Source organism: Plectropomus leopardus, chromosome 17 (assembly GCF_026936395.1).
Source record: "Plectropomus leopardus strain MGB_pleo_1.0 chromosome 17, ASM2693639v1, whole genome shotgun sequence".
NCBI lineage: Eukaryota > Metazoa > Chordata > Actinopteri > Perciformes > Serranidae > Plectropomus > Plectropomus leopardus.
The window spans coordinates 30,818,700-30,834,189 of NC_142192.1; positions in this window are offsets into that span (position 1 = coordinate 30,818,700).

Genomic DNA, 15,490 nt, shown 5'->3' on the forward strand with positions numbered 1-15,490 from the left:
CACGTGTTGAATGCTAAACTAAGTTACCCGGTGTGGGATGCTCTCTTTCCATCTTTCCATAAATATTTTTTTTTACCTTTCCCCTCTTCCTTTCATCCATTATTTCATCCACCATGTCCTCTTTTTTCCTCCATCCCTTCCAAGTGGTGGAAGTATTCAGATCCTTTACTTAAGTAAAAGTACTCATACCTCACTGTAAAAATACTCGGATGCAAAGAAAAAAGTCTTGAATTGAAAATATTATTTGAGAGAAAGTAAGTAATCAGGAAAATGTACGTCAAGTATTAAAAATGAAAGTAATCATTGCATTAAACCCACCACCCCCCCAAAAAAAAAAAAAAGAATACACCCTAAAACTCAATATTACTGATAAAGAGGGAAAAGACACCAAAACCCTCAAAATACAGAAAAAGAAAAATCACACCTAAAACCTCTAAATTATTTTTTCAAGAAAAGAACACAAAAAACACCCAAACCCATTATTTAAAGAGTTAGAGTTAAAGTTAGAGTTAAAAAAAAACACACAAACCCTCAAACTTTTATAAAAAAAGAAAAGACATCAGAAAAGACATCAAAAAGTTTTTGTTTGTTTTTCAAAGAAGAAAAACACTTACTCATAATTATATAATAAAAAGAGTTTAAAAAAAGACTTGAATGTTTATCAAAATACTTGTACATGTTGTAATTGTAATACAATTAATCTTCTGTGAAGTTTGATTAATAAACTAATCTTTGCAGCTGTACTTGTAGAAACTGGTCATTTATAAGAGACATCATATTTTATAAAGTTTTTTATGCCAAAACCCTGATTTGTAAAGCAACTAAAACTGTCAGATAAAAAGTACAATATTACTCTCTGAGTTGTGGTGGAGTCGAAGTATACAGTAAAGTACAAGAACCCCCATATTCATAGTACAGTGTTTGAGTAAATGTTCTTAGTTCCAGCACCGTCCATCCCTTCATCCTTCCATGTTCCCCCACTCCTTTCCTTTCTCTAACCCCTCCAGTATCCTTGCCATCTTTCCCATCTCTCCTCTCGTCCCCTCTGTCTTCTGTGCTCTCAAATGTGACGAGATATGTCAACACTTTGTCACGAAATCCATCCAGTGCAGAAAATGACTAAAACACAAGTGATAACATTATGTAATCTATAAAAGGCAAAGCTTAAAGTTAACATGACATAAAATCCAGTGATTTCTTTTGCACTTTACGTTTATTTACATTTAAACTGTACTAAAACAATTAGTCTATTTATCTATCAAAACACTAATCGATCATTCTGATAGTTAATTAGTCGTTTTACAGAAAACTTGCTGACTGCAGCAGCAGAACACTTGCTTTGGTGTTTATGAACAATTATGAAAGAAGTGTTTCGGCAGCTCATTAACCTTCTGTACAGTAAACAAGAAAACATTGAAAAAGGTCTTTTCTTCTCTGTAAAGCTATTCTCTGTATTAAATGATGCATAATCAAATACTGAGTTATGCTACAAATGGAATGGGAGAGACCTAACAAAGTAGATTTACTGCAGTCGTTACATTAAAGTTTTAAGGAATCTACTTGTATTTTATATTTGTATTTTATACAATATTTTATTGTATATGTTATGCAACCTAATCTCTACTCAACTACATTTCGGAGGAAAATGTTGTACTTTTTACTGAACTACATTTACGTGACAACTGTAGTTACCAGTATCTTTATGATCATCCTCTAGAACATGGTTAACCATTAAATATTAAAGTATTCGGTACATTAACCCTTTGACAACTGAGCAAAGCGGCTTCATTTCTTTCAAAAACATCGAAAGAAGTTACAATTTTCAGGGGAAAAAAATCTAAATAATAAATAATATAAAACAAATAATATATAAATGTATAGAAACATTTTTTCACAATTATTATAATAAAAACAAGTATAAATATAGCTTTGTAGATATTTTTCCGTGTTTTTTCTAATAATTTCTCTCTTTCTCTCCAAATTCTCAGCTTCATTTCTTATTCTTAATTTATGTGAAAGGAATCAAATTGTCAATGTTCCAGGTTTCAAAGGGTTAAAGGAACACTTCATCCCTTCAAATGACTATTTGTATATTAAGGGCTCACCCCGTGTTATGCTTAATTAAAAAAATAAAATAAAATAATTTGTTATTCTCTCATGCCTCCTCAGTGAACAAAGACAACAAAACTGAGAAAGTTCTTGATGAATTTAAGTCATAAGGGTCCAAAACAAATAAAACACCCATTTACAAACTCTCACACAACTCGATCAGTATAAACTCATTAATCAGTCTTACGCTCAGTACTTCCAGACAGTCTTTTTTACAGGCAAATCAAGTTAAATTGAAACTTATCTATGCTCTCTTCAAAGCCAGACTCCATTGACAAAAACAGTTATTTTACCTCACTAAACACTTGAGTTGCTGTTCTCCCACTGCCTTGATTTAATTGGTTTGTTTGTTCTGTTGTGTGACTTCTGTGGTGTTTTAAAATGTTTGTTCAGATTCACCAAAATCACACAATTACAAAAATAAACTCAGCGACCGAGGAAGCTGAACACCAGTTGCTCCCATATTCACTGAGATAAATGTACTGTATTTGTCAATGGAGTCTGGCTTTGAAGAAAGCAAAGATTAAGTGTCACTTTCTGTTCACTTTCATGTCAGAAAGGTTAAATATTACATCAGTCATTGATCCTTAATCTGACTGTGGTTTGTTCAAGTTAAAACCTGCGGCCCCCATCAAGGCTCTGAAATATCTGAACTGTGCTGTGGTGAATTTGTGGCGCTGTCCGTGGTGCTGAAGTAGAGGACAGATTTGCAGCTGTGCTTTCTCTCTCTTTATTTCTTTATCAGCTATGACCTTCAGTTAAGTTGTCTTGGATCTATAAGATTCTCTAGAAATATTATGTTCCTCTGCCTCTTAGTTATGCCGATGGCATTTGCAAGAATCCACTGCACATGAATGAAAGCAACCAATCAGAGTCAAGGACTATCAAACTGCCAATCATGTCAATCACTGGTCGTGGACGGCAGTCAAACTGTCAAACTATGCAGCGCTGATTAAATTTAAATCAAGATTCTGTCATTAAACATTTCTAAGTGTACTGTTCAGATGTAAAATGATAAAGTTTGTGACCTCACCACTGTGTTGTAAAAAAGTCAAGCCGAAATGATGGATCGCCCAAAAGCCAGAGCAATTTGTTTTGTTTGTTTTTGGTGTGTTTTTTTGTTTGTTTTTGTCTTATTATCTGCTTTGTGTACTAGTGTGTGAACATAGTGATAGTTTTGAATTTTCACAAAGTTACCAACTGCAGCTTTAAAGGATGGGGGTACTTATTTCACCACTGTGTTATTGACAGATGGCTTGTCATGCGAGAGTGATTGGATTCCACTGAAGTTAGGCTAAAAGAAATGTTTCAATACATTATTTTGCATACAAACAGTTTAATTAAACTTATTTAAATAAGCTTTGAAAATAGACATTATCTCCAAATAATGTGTAATGAGGAATGCAGCCCTGGGCCGTATAAATATATTAACTGAGCGTCTGTGCAAAAGGCGTAGAGTTAAAAGTCCTCATATCACTCCTTCCTTTTCCCTATTTTTTCTGCTTGGGTTGTTTTTCTTCACTACACTCTTAGAAACAAAGGTTCAAAAGGGGTTCATCCTGAAAGGCTGATGTTCTATCCAGAATTATTTGCTTCTTAAAAACCTTTTTTTTGTTTCTAAGAAAGGGCTCTTTTCAAGACTAATAGTTCCATTGAAAGTTACTGAGAAAGATATCTACCCCGAATGGGTTCTAGATTAAACCCTCGGAACATAAGAGGGTTGTGGGAAGAATCCCCTGTGTGGGTTCTCAATCAAACCCTTGGTATATAAAGTGGTTCTCGGCAGAATCCCTTGGGTATGTTCTAATTTAATCTAAACCATTGGAATATGAATCAGTTCTTAGAAGGACCTCCTGGGTGGGTTCTTGTTTGCACCCTTAGAAGGGAAAAATATTCTGGACAGATTCCAAAGACTGGGTTTTGTGTGGAACCATTACGCCATAGAGGGGTTCTTGATATAATCTCAATTAAATCCTTCGATTACAAATTGATTCTTAAAAGGACCTCTATGAACCCAAAGGCTGGATTCTGGGTGGAACCATTTCACCATAATAGAGTTCTAGGTAGAACCTAAATTAAACCCTGAGATTATACATTGATTCTGGGAAGTATGTCCTGAATGGGTTCTTGTGTGTACTCTTGGACAGTGAAAAGGTTCTGGATAGAATCCAAAGAATGGATTCTAGGTGGAACTGGTGGTGCTGGTTGGAACCTTTCACAGATGGTTCTAGGTATTACCTTTTATGTGAGGTTCTAGGTAGATCAAGGACACAGAGGTTCTCCTGTGGGAACAAGCCAAAGAATACAATATGGTTGTAGTTAGCACCTTTTTTCCTCTGAGTGTACGCTGACATAAATGTTTACCAGAGACAAAACATGTCTAATTTTCAGTGTTGCGTTTGAATCAGTATTCGCCTGCACGTAGAGATGATTAATGTGCTGCTGTGGAAAACATGTTCTTCACTCCTCTCAGCGATGCTAACATTTCACCATTTCGTCTCCTAATTGTGGCAAACTTTTCGTTCTATCCGCCTTTCTCTCGCTCTCCTTTCTCTCTTTCTCTCTCTCTCCTGCCCGGAGGGGAATGGATGATAATTACCGCTCTGGTTTGTTCTTTATAACCAAGTCTGCCAACGTTTTTTATTTTTATTTTATTTTTTTTTTTTTACCTCATTCCTCTCTACGCCTTTAACATATTCTATTCACATTCTGCCACTGAAGATAATGACAGTTTCAGATTTAGCTCTAAAAAAGAGAAAAATCTTTGGCCAATTAGCTTAATCTCAAATCATTTGTATCTCAAAAAAAAATTATTACCTTCCTCTGTTGTCAAAATTGCTCCCCCCCACATGTAATTACCACAAAACGCTCTCATCAGAGCACATTTGCATCAAAACCGCATTGCCGTTATCACTTACACCATTGCCAAGTGCTTGAAAGCCATTACTTTTTAAGATTCCAGTAATTGTGGGTTTATTTTTTTTGTTTTCATGCCTTTGTAAAGACACAGAGGAGCACAAATTTAGCACTAAAAGGTGAGAAATGTGCTTTTGTTTGTCTTTATCTGCCTCAAACCCCGCTTTCTTCAGGACAGCAGAGTGTATGAAATGATCTCTGAGCTTTGCTCTTATCTAACACCAGATCATCAGCGTAAATGGAACTCTGTGTGTGTTTGTGTGTGTGTGTGTGTGTGTGTGTGTGTGTGTGTGTGTGTGTGTGTGTGTTCGTGATAGAGAAAGCTAAAGACAGAAACAGATGTTGTCTGTGTGTGTGTGTGTGTGCATGTGTGTCTTTACTTTCTTTTCCCTCTAAACACTTGTCCTCTCCCCGGTACATGTTGTCTTCTTGGCATAAATATAGAAAAGACGGGCAGCAGCCGGCCGCTCAGCCAGTCAGCCGGCTCGGAGACATTTAAAAATAGGCCCTAATTATCAGAGGAGGTCTCGGACGGACAGATAGGCGGCCATCTTGGTTCTTGTTTACGCTGTGGTGCTGCTGTTGTAAATTGGACGCCGGGAATCGACTTCTCGGCTCTAAAAAGGCTGTCTGCCTGCCAGAGTACAAAAAAAGTGAAGAGAGACTGGTGAGGGAAATACAAAGAGGGAAACACACACACACACACACACACACACACACACAGCAGATGAAGACATAGCACATGGACACAAGCATGCAAACACGATGAATGCATGCTTCGTGTTTTTCTATGGACTTGCAGCATTCACACTCTTAAATGCAGGCACATTCATGCATGCACAAGCATTTCATTCACTAATGCATCTCCCAAAGTTGAAATTTGATTACATTTTCTGTTACTTAATGATACATTAGAATCATGCCTTAAGGGCCATCCGCACCAAGCACTGTACCTGTAACTGTAACCATAACTATAAAGATGTGAGCGTCTACACTGATCAACAATGATGTTCTGTGAATGATGGCACGCACTGCACACTCCACGAAAATGGATGTTGATGAGCTGCTACTGCTGTACGTTGCGAGGGAGGTTGAGGAGAAACAAACAGAAAACTAGAAGGATATGGGTTCACCAAATTCTTTAATAAAGATGACACAAATTGGGAGAATCAAACACTATTATGAGAGCTGTCGCCTTGGTAAGAGTTAACATCAGTTTGCTGACATTGTGTCGATAGCAAAAGAGGACATCAGTAAAGACAAAACCAACTTCAGAGACCGCAGAGAGCTTTTGGCTGCATGTCTCGTGTAAAATTACTTTTTTTGTGTAATCAGCAGCACAATAATAGGTAATATAAATCGTGACTAAAATAGCCGTGACTGAGTGATTATACCATGTTTAAAGCTGGACCTAAGTCCTAAATAAAAGAGATACGCTGCAATTAAGAAGCTGATATTTTAAGCACTCCTGAAACTTTGTTTTGTAGAAAAATGTACCTGAAATGTACTGATGACACCCAAAGTGAACATTTTAAATTCAGAGCTAGTAATAATGTGATGTCTTGGTAAAAAAAAAAAAAAGCAATCACTTTTTTTGACACTATCCCTGGTGGAAAAACCAGCAGGAAATGTAGTGATGTCTCCATAAAACACAAACACTTTTCATGGCACTATCTCAACGAATAATGTTGCAATATCTTTGTTAAAAAAAAGAAAAAACAATCGCTTTTCGTGGCACTTTCCCAGCAGGAAACATAGCGAAGTCCCAGAAAAAACAATCACTTCTGTGATGTCTTGGTGAAAAAACAATCACTTTTTGAGACATTATGCCTGTTGGAAAAACACGCCGCCAAAAAAACATCATGTTTATGATTCCTCTGAGACATACAAACGTAACATCAAGTCACGCCAACATTTTCTTCTGATGACTGATCTGCATCATATTTTATACGCTGATTAAATCGTAAAAGGCAAATTTACCAGCAGCATACGAGTACCTAAAATTATTTGCCATAGCACATTACTCATGTAAATGTACTTAGTTACTTTCCACCAAAAACAGTCATCATAATCAAGGTATCAATCAAATTTCTGTTAGATCTTTAGGTTAAATATTCTACATTCTTTTAAGTGTCAAGTGATGCTCTGTAACGGGGCGAGGTTTTTCTGCCACCTGTTTCAGGGTGACATGCTCCAACAGATGGCTTTGTCGTACCATGGAGGGATGGTTTTAGTGTGCCGCAGGTCAAATTATATCAATTTAAACGTTGTTGCATGAGGTCAAAAAGTGTTCCAATTGCATTTTAATATCTGTGTATATGTATTTAAACATGTCAGGCCTGCTTTACTCTGAAATGTGGACATTACAATTAGTTGAAAGCCTGATGTCCAAATTACATTAAACCGCCAACCATATCAAGCCCAGTTTTAAACATGAATGTTCAGAAATCTTTTGAACCTGTAAATGTTCACTGGCAGAGCTTTAAGTTCCACAAATTCAAACTAATCCGAGTATCTCCATTGATCAAAGCACAGGGAGGATGGCTTGAGCCAAGGAAAAATAACTTTTCTTTATTTTGGTACAGCTTTCAATGCACTGTGTCACCGCACAATTTTGTCGAGCTTTTACCTGTAACACAGTCACACAATTTCCATCCATCTTTCTTCCCTCAGTGCAGAGAGTAATGAGATGTAGAGAAATGAGCCTCTTTGTAAAGTGTTACTCAACTCTGTAAAAAGTATGCAGATGTAGAAAAATGCACGCATTAAACATCGGGAATGTGTAAATTAGTCTGTGCAAACACTGAACGGACAAATCTCTTGTACCAATTCTTCATATCTTATGGCATATAAGCATTCCACTCGACGCCCGCATATCAGGGTAGTTAGCCTGCACACTTACAGCCTAAAAGTGTGCAAAACCAAGTAGGCTACACTCCAAATATTTCGAGGTTTCAATCTCAACGTACCAAAGGATCACAGCATATACAAACCTCTCAGTCCCGGTATAAACTAGATTAGGGACTTTGGCCTTGTCACTTTCAGCTTTTCAGACTAATAAATACACAACAGAAACTCACAAGATGCAAAGAAAACTATTATTCTCACACCTGTTTTCCTTCCACACCTTATTTTCACCCTAAATTCCCAAGTAAAATGATTAATAGCACAGAAGTTTCACGGAAGTTGAGTCCTGCAGTCAGGAGAGGTCAGCCTATTATCAGCACAATGTGCTTAAATTTACCTGAAGCTTGTTTAAGATAGAGCTTTTCATTTTTATAAAATGCTGGAAAGTTTTATAAATGATAATAATTAGTTGAATATCCCTGCTGTAAACCATCTTCAAGGTGATACCACAATTAACATCATAGATCATCAGCCCAATTATTGATGATTAAATAACAGCTCTCATATTTAAATAGACTTTTCAAATTACTGCACAATTAAAGATTTAAAATAAAAAGATCACGAACAGGGAAATAATCGCTTAAGTGTAAGCTGAAGCTTAATATTACATGTCCAACAGCCCACTCAAGCATGGAAATGTCCAACAGCCTGCTCCAGCACAGAGCGGACACGTGCAACAGTCCGCTCCAGCACGGAGCAGACATGTCCTATGACCTGCTCCAGCAGGGACATGTCCAACAGCCCAATCCTGCACAGACCGGACATGTGCGACAGCGCGAGGACATGTGTGACAGCCCGCTCCAGCACACGGACATGTGCGACAGCCCGCTCAAGCACGGAAATGTCCAACAGCCCACTCCAGCGCAGAGTGGACATGTCCAACAGCCCTTTCCAGTGCGCAGACATGTCCGACAGCCCGTTCCAGCACGCGAACATTTGCTACAGCCCGCCCACATTATTACATATTGCCCAGCCCTACCTTTGACTACCGAAATGTAATTAGTTCAGCCTTGAAGTCCAAGTGAACGTTTGTGCCAAACTTGAAGAAATTCCCTCAAGGTGTTCTTGAGTTATTGCGCCCATGAGGATGGGACACATGACCTCAATGCCATGTTCTCAAGAAATATAACCTGCTCAGTTGGGAAAACCTCCTTTAATACAAAAATGTCTGCCTCGTTTACAAGATTACACATGGTTTGGCTCCTTTTCCTCTGTCCAATTTTCAACACCTTTAAATCTACCGCAAGCAGAGTTACAGCTGGTGCAGCTAGGGGGGGCACTGCACCACTCCACTTAGGAAAACTACATTTAGCCAGGCTGTTTTTTCCTTTAGAGCATCTCATCAATGGAACAAAGTACCATGATTAATTAAGGACTCCCCGTCATAGCATTAATCTGAGAGTAATGTGAAGAAGTAGTTTATAGAGAGAACCAACTACGTGTGCACTAATTTTAGGTTAATTTTACCTTATTTAAAAATGATTATACTCATACTGTGTCTGCATCATCTACTATTTGGATTTTATCCACTCATAGTTAAATTGTGTTGTATATTCTTAACCTGAACATGTTTAACTAGAGTGCCTGTGCCTTTTTTTATTTTAATTTTGTTTGACTTCACCATTGTACATATCTTATTTTTTTTTAATAATCATTATTATTATTATTATTTTAGAATGCCTTCTAACATCAGGCGAGGGACTACCGAAGAAAACTAGCTCCTAAGTTAATTCTGGTGCATTTATATTTATATATTCTTAAATAAATAAATTACAAAAATACAAATTACCTAAAAAGATTATGCCTCTTCTGTCACCAGAATGGAGATATAAAAACTCTCTGAGACTCTAGGATGGCGAACACACACACTGGTTGCAAGTTTTTATATTGAGCAAAAGCAGCTTTCCAACAGGTAGAGCAACACACAGGGAGTTGATACACTCAGTGCCATGCCACTAGCACGCAGAGCGAGACAGAAAGAGTGTGTGTGTGTGCATTTTCTTCTACATTCAATCAGCAGTTTTAGGCAACAACTGTGAGAAAGTTACCACCACAGCTAAAAAAATGTGAGAATGACTCACACTAAACTGTAAATTTCTCTTCAGAGCTGACATCACACGCAATGAGAAGCCAAGATTTTACTTATTGATTAAAGTGCTGCACTGAATCCAAGCTGCAACAGATGATGCACCAACTACGTCACAACTGCTAGAGGAAGCAAAAGAGGAAACTCTGGTGTGTGTGTCAGAGAGGCTAATGTGACAGAATCATTTCGGCCAATGGGTCGGACGCTGGGTAATGTCCATGAAACAGCAGGGTATGTGTGTGTGTGTGTGTGTGTGTATGTGTGTGCCTCTTTAACTTCTCCACCACTGACGCAGTGTGTGTTGATGGGCGAGCACCTTGGTCTGAAAATAGCCTCCCCCCCTTTGACCTGCAGGATGGTTTTGTAATAACGTGCCGTATAATGTGCTGTAATGCTCCCGCAGATGATGATGTATCTGCGGCGGTTGGCAGAGGGAAAGGTCTGGGAAAACGCTGCTGCTGTGACCTGCTCAAAGATCAAAACCCTGATTTTATGGATGGTCACAACAGAAGCCATTAGGCAGATGTATTGTCAGACAGCAATACAGTGTCTACTGGTGATTTCGTTGAAATATTTCGATGTTTGACGTCATTAAAAACCTAGATGTTACATATGTTTAAAGCAAATTATATCAATGGATCTTGTTTACAACTTAAAATTACTGTTTGTGTGATGTTTTCCCTTACTTTGCCGTTCTGGTTAAACACAGAATAAATCACATCCAGAAATTTCTAGCAAATGTCTACCAGGTTCAATCATCTTATGAGCAGCAAATTGATTCTTTCTAAAGCTCCTAATTTTCATGGGCAAAAGAGAAGATGCAAAGAAAAGCGACCAGAAGCTTTCACAGACCAGAATGCATTTTGGCCTGATGATGTGATGAGATCTGAGCATTAAAAATATTGTTTTCTTTGATAGAAAGAAGGTGACTCCTCAACATGAGGTACCTAACAGAGGCTTTATTAAAGCTCAGTATGCTACGTACTTTCTGTCATTTCTTACTCCAGGTACATACACAGTCAGTATGTTTTACATGATGTTAGAAAAAGTCGAATTACTGTGTTAGTGCATTAAAAGTTGGACTAACATACCCAGAAGTCAAGCGTCATGTAAACACCTTAGACGGACTTTAACTGGACTAGGTGTTCTACGCATGCTCCTAGTCACCACGCCGGCCTCCCTCAATAGTTAGGATAGGGACTGCTTGTTTTTTATGAGGGGATGAGGGATGCTGCAAAACTGGTGAGGCATTTTTTAATTACCAAGGAGAAAAGAAGCAAGTCAGGTTGCAAAGCAGTTTTACAAAGAGCAACAGTCCAAGGAATGTCAACATGGACAGATTGTTCAAACAAACACAGGACTTTACTCCAGACATCGCCATTTGTGTCCCAAGCGAAACCAAAAGTCAACATAAAAATTATTTTAACTGTGTAAAATGGCAAATGGAATGCCTCAAGCTATGTAAAACTAGGAATAACCGTACTTATCTTAACCCAAACCATGACCCGTACCTGAATCCTCTGTCACACAATAAACCTGGCCTTAAAAAAAAACATCCTTAGAGTCCAAAGGTAAGGACGTGTGTGTTGTCTGCACCAGATGAATAAAAGCATCACATTACCATAAGCTAATCCTAAAGCTGCACATTTATCATCTTGCAAATTTAGACAGCAAAGTGAAAGTCAAAACAATCTATTCAGCTAACAGAGAAATGAATTACTTTGGAAGTCTGCCACAGAAAACATGAATGCCTTCCTGGCCTATTTTAAAGGCTTTTCAATCTATATGGAGGATTACAGTGCACAAATTAAAACAGCATTTGCATTTTTTTTTCCATTTAAAAAGACTGCAAACATTCAACTGTAAATGCTCTCTGTAGAAGAGCCAAAGAACATCATCGGTTCAGAGAATGACAAGCTTTTTTTAGTCTCTTCTCGTTTGATCAGAAATACTGTTGCAGCTGTTAAAGTATCAAAGATGTTGCATGCACAGCGTTCATTTGTTGTGAATGACGTGGACATCAGCATTGCAGGAAAAGAGTTGGTTTAAGTTCTGTTTAACAGAAACATATTATCGGTTTCCATTATGGGAACATCATCATTTCATTATTTTTTTATTGTAGATTGAATTTTGAGATTTGCTTACACGGCTGCTGTGGCAGCAGAAATAATCACATTTGGTTTTGAGAAGGGCAGCTTCCAGTTTTATCTGCAATAGAGAAAAGAGTCTATGATGATTTAAGAACATATGAATGTTAATGACCTTCGTGCTTACTTTGTTAAAGGTACCTCGAGGAGTTTTGCTTAAACAATAAGGCTGTTTTTTTCCCCTTTTTTTCAAATAATCAATACTCTATCAATTTTATCACTACCATAGTCCTCACCCTTACTATCAGCCATATTGTAGAATTAAAAGCTTAAGTTATGCGTTTGAAGGGGTCTCAGAATTGTTTTTGGTAATGTTATTGTACACCATCTAAGTTTCACAAATTAAACTAGCAAAGTGGAATCATGACCAACTTCATAAAACAGCTGCACTTTAACAGATTTTGCTGTCTGCGTTTGATCCAAAGTGTTTTCTCACCTCAAAGGTGGTTTGCTTTCATGATTTGTTCCTAACAACTCACTAGTTTATCCTCTTTGATGTTTACAAGGGGAGAACAATAGGCTATTTTACTAAGACATGCATCAGAGTGATTTTTTACATTTTACAATAGAAGTTGCATGATGTGTCATTTCAGCATTAACACTGTGATGTGTGCATGCCGATGGTCACATCACAGGACATGCAATGTCAAACAAAGCAGATTCACTCCAAAATGTCATATTACAAGTCTTTTGCAGCTCATTTATTGTTCTAATTTTCTTTGACCCATGTAGCCAGCCAAGCCGTCCCCTTTAAGACAGGTTTTATTTGTGTGTGACATAGGTTAGCAAAATCATTTTACATTGATATGCAAAATCCAAGAAATGTTCTGAAATCCTATAATTACCCAAAAATCCTACAAATGTACTAAAGGCAGAGATGTCTTAAAATCCTACAAATGTCTTAAAATCCAAAGAACATCCTCAAATCTTAAAGTTGTCCCAAAGTCCCAGAAGACTGCTAAACTGCTTCCTTTACGGAAATGTCCTTGAATCCTAGAAATGTCCTAAAATCCTGAATTTTACTAAAATCCTAGAAAAGACCCTGCAATTCTATACATCCTGAAACTGAGGGAAACGTCCCAAAATGCTAAAATCATCCATAAATCTTAGAAACATCCTAAAATCTGAGAAATGTCCTAAAATTCGAGAAATGTCCTTAAATCCTTGAAACGTCCTAAAATCCTAGATATGTCCTGAAGTCCTCTACATCCTAAAATGAAAAAGAAATGTCCTAAAATCTGAGAAACATCCTTAAATCCTAGAATAGTCCTTACAATCCTAGAAATGTCCTCGAAAGCTGTACGCTCTCAAATCCAAGAAATGTCCTAAAATGCTAGAATTGTCCTCAAATCCGAGAAGCATCCTAAAATCCTAGAGTGGCCCTTAGAATCCTAGAAATGTCATCAAATACTATACATCCTGAAATCTGAGAATTATCCTAAAATCCTACAATATGGGGATGCTGCGACTGGCCCCTGAACTCCTGTCATTTTGCAAAAGTGGCCCCCCAGCAAAGCAGGTTGTGTATCCCTGTTTTAGGGTAAATAACCAGCTTTATCAATATGATACGTTACATCACTGACTTCAGCCTGGATCGAAAGAAACAATGTGATATAAATACAACTGTGTCAAGGTGAGTCAGCCAGTGAATTAAACTACCTAATATCCCCCTCCTCTCTCTAACTAAAGCCTTCAGTCCAGTACAACAACACCTCAAAGTACAACTTCAAAACCAAATTTAATCAAAAACACAGAAACTGAAGCAGTCACGAAAACACTGAGATAGTACTTTCCATTGAGCTGTTTTGCTGCATTATATTGCATCACGTCTTTGTATTTTTCCAGTGAGTCAGTGTGAGATCATTTCTGCCTGCAGAGTTTGTTGTATTTGCTTAACAAGTGCTGGATCTGCCTAAAAACCTTCAGCACATACTTTAATGTATTTTTTTTATTTTAGCATTAAAATGTTATTAGGGAACAATAGGAATCCCTTTGGTCAGATAAGAAAGTCATTTTCTATCAAATCTCTAACTTTTAAAAACCCTAATGGGATGTCAAGTAATTATTCAGAGGTTATACGTCCTCACACTGAATAAAAATACGGTCATTTTATCTTCCATCTGTGTCGTCCCCCTGAGTATGAGCGCCTTTGTCAGGAAAAGATCTGGCTGAGAAATCAGCGACAGAAAGACGTTTGTGAAAACATCGTGTCAGTGCTCAGAGACGCAGTAAAAAGAAGTCCCGGCCAAACCCAACACAGGCAGATTCTCGTCAAGTGTGCCTCCAGATCCTTCATAATCACTTTAAACTCACCACGGGAGCAACTCCAAGAATACCACCATCACTAACATGCTTATTCACCAGATCAAACCCCATACAGCTCTGATCTATAGAAATGTCATCAAAACGAGTAAAATGTCAGTGAGCCGCTGCTTGATGGATTGCTTTTTTTATTCCTGCTCTTCAATACTTTCAGCAGCAGGCTCGAACAGCAGCGACGCCGCAGTTATCAGCCGCAGTGATGAGGAGTGACTCCAGGCTTCCTCTTTTGTCTTGCCAGTAGTAAATGTCATTTGAAATAATAATCTGTTACATAAGCGGATGTCAATGTTGATACTGCAGCTGATAAAACACAACAGGGATTCAATTGAGAACTGGTTCATTAACCCTTTGAAACTTTGGTAAATTGGCTTGATTTCTTTCAAGAACACGGGAAGAAGGCAATGAGCAACTTAGGAAGAAATGATCCAGTAATTAGCAAAGAGGGTTAAAGGGTTTCCACTGATTGTTAAAAACTGGTTTCCATTTTATGTAATCTGGGAAAATCCCGCATTTGCAATTTCTAGTTTATCACAACTGAATCTTAGACCCAACTGTTACAGACAAGTTGAATTAAGAGTAATGTCGGCACCAGGTTTAGACAAAAAAGAGGAATGACTGGAAGTTAATGTTTCTGCCTCTGCCACTTTGTTCCTTCCTACAAATCAAATTTGACTGTTTAAGATTAGATGTTAACCTAAATGGAGTACACTTAAATAGCACTTTTATCCAAAGTGCTTTACAATGTGCCTCACATTCACTTGTTCACACACACACTAATGCCACACAAAGAAACTACCATGCAAGGCAATACCCTAAACATCTGGAGCAGCTGGGGTTCAGTGTCTTGCTCATTAACACAAAAAACTCCCATCAAATAACATTTTTTTTCCATGATCCTGATTTTTTGGATGTGTTGCCGTGCAGACTGGTTTGTGAAGTGTCTTGTGAGCAACTCGTTGGTGAATTGAAGGTCACCGAGCAGAGAGAGGACGCACCACAGATG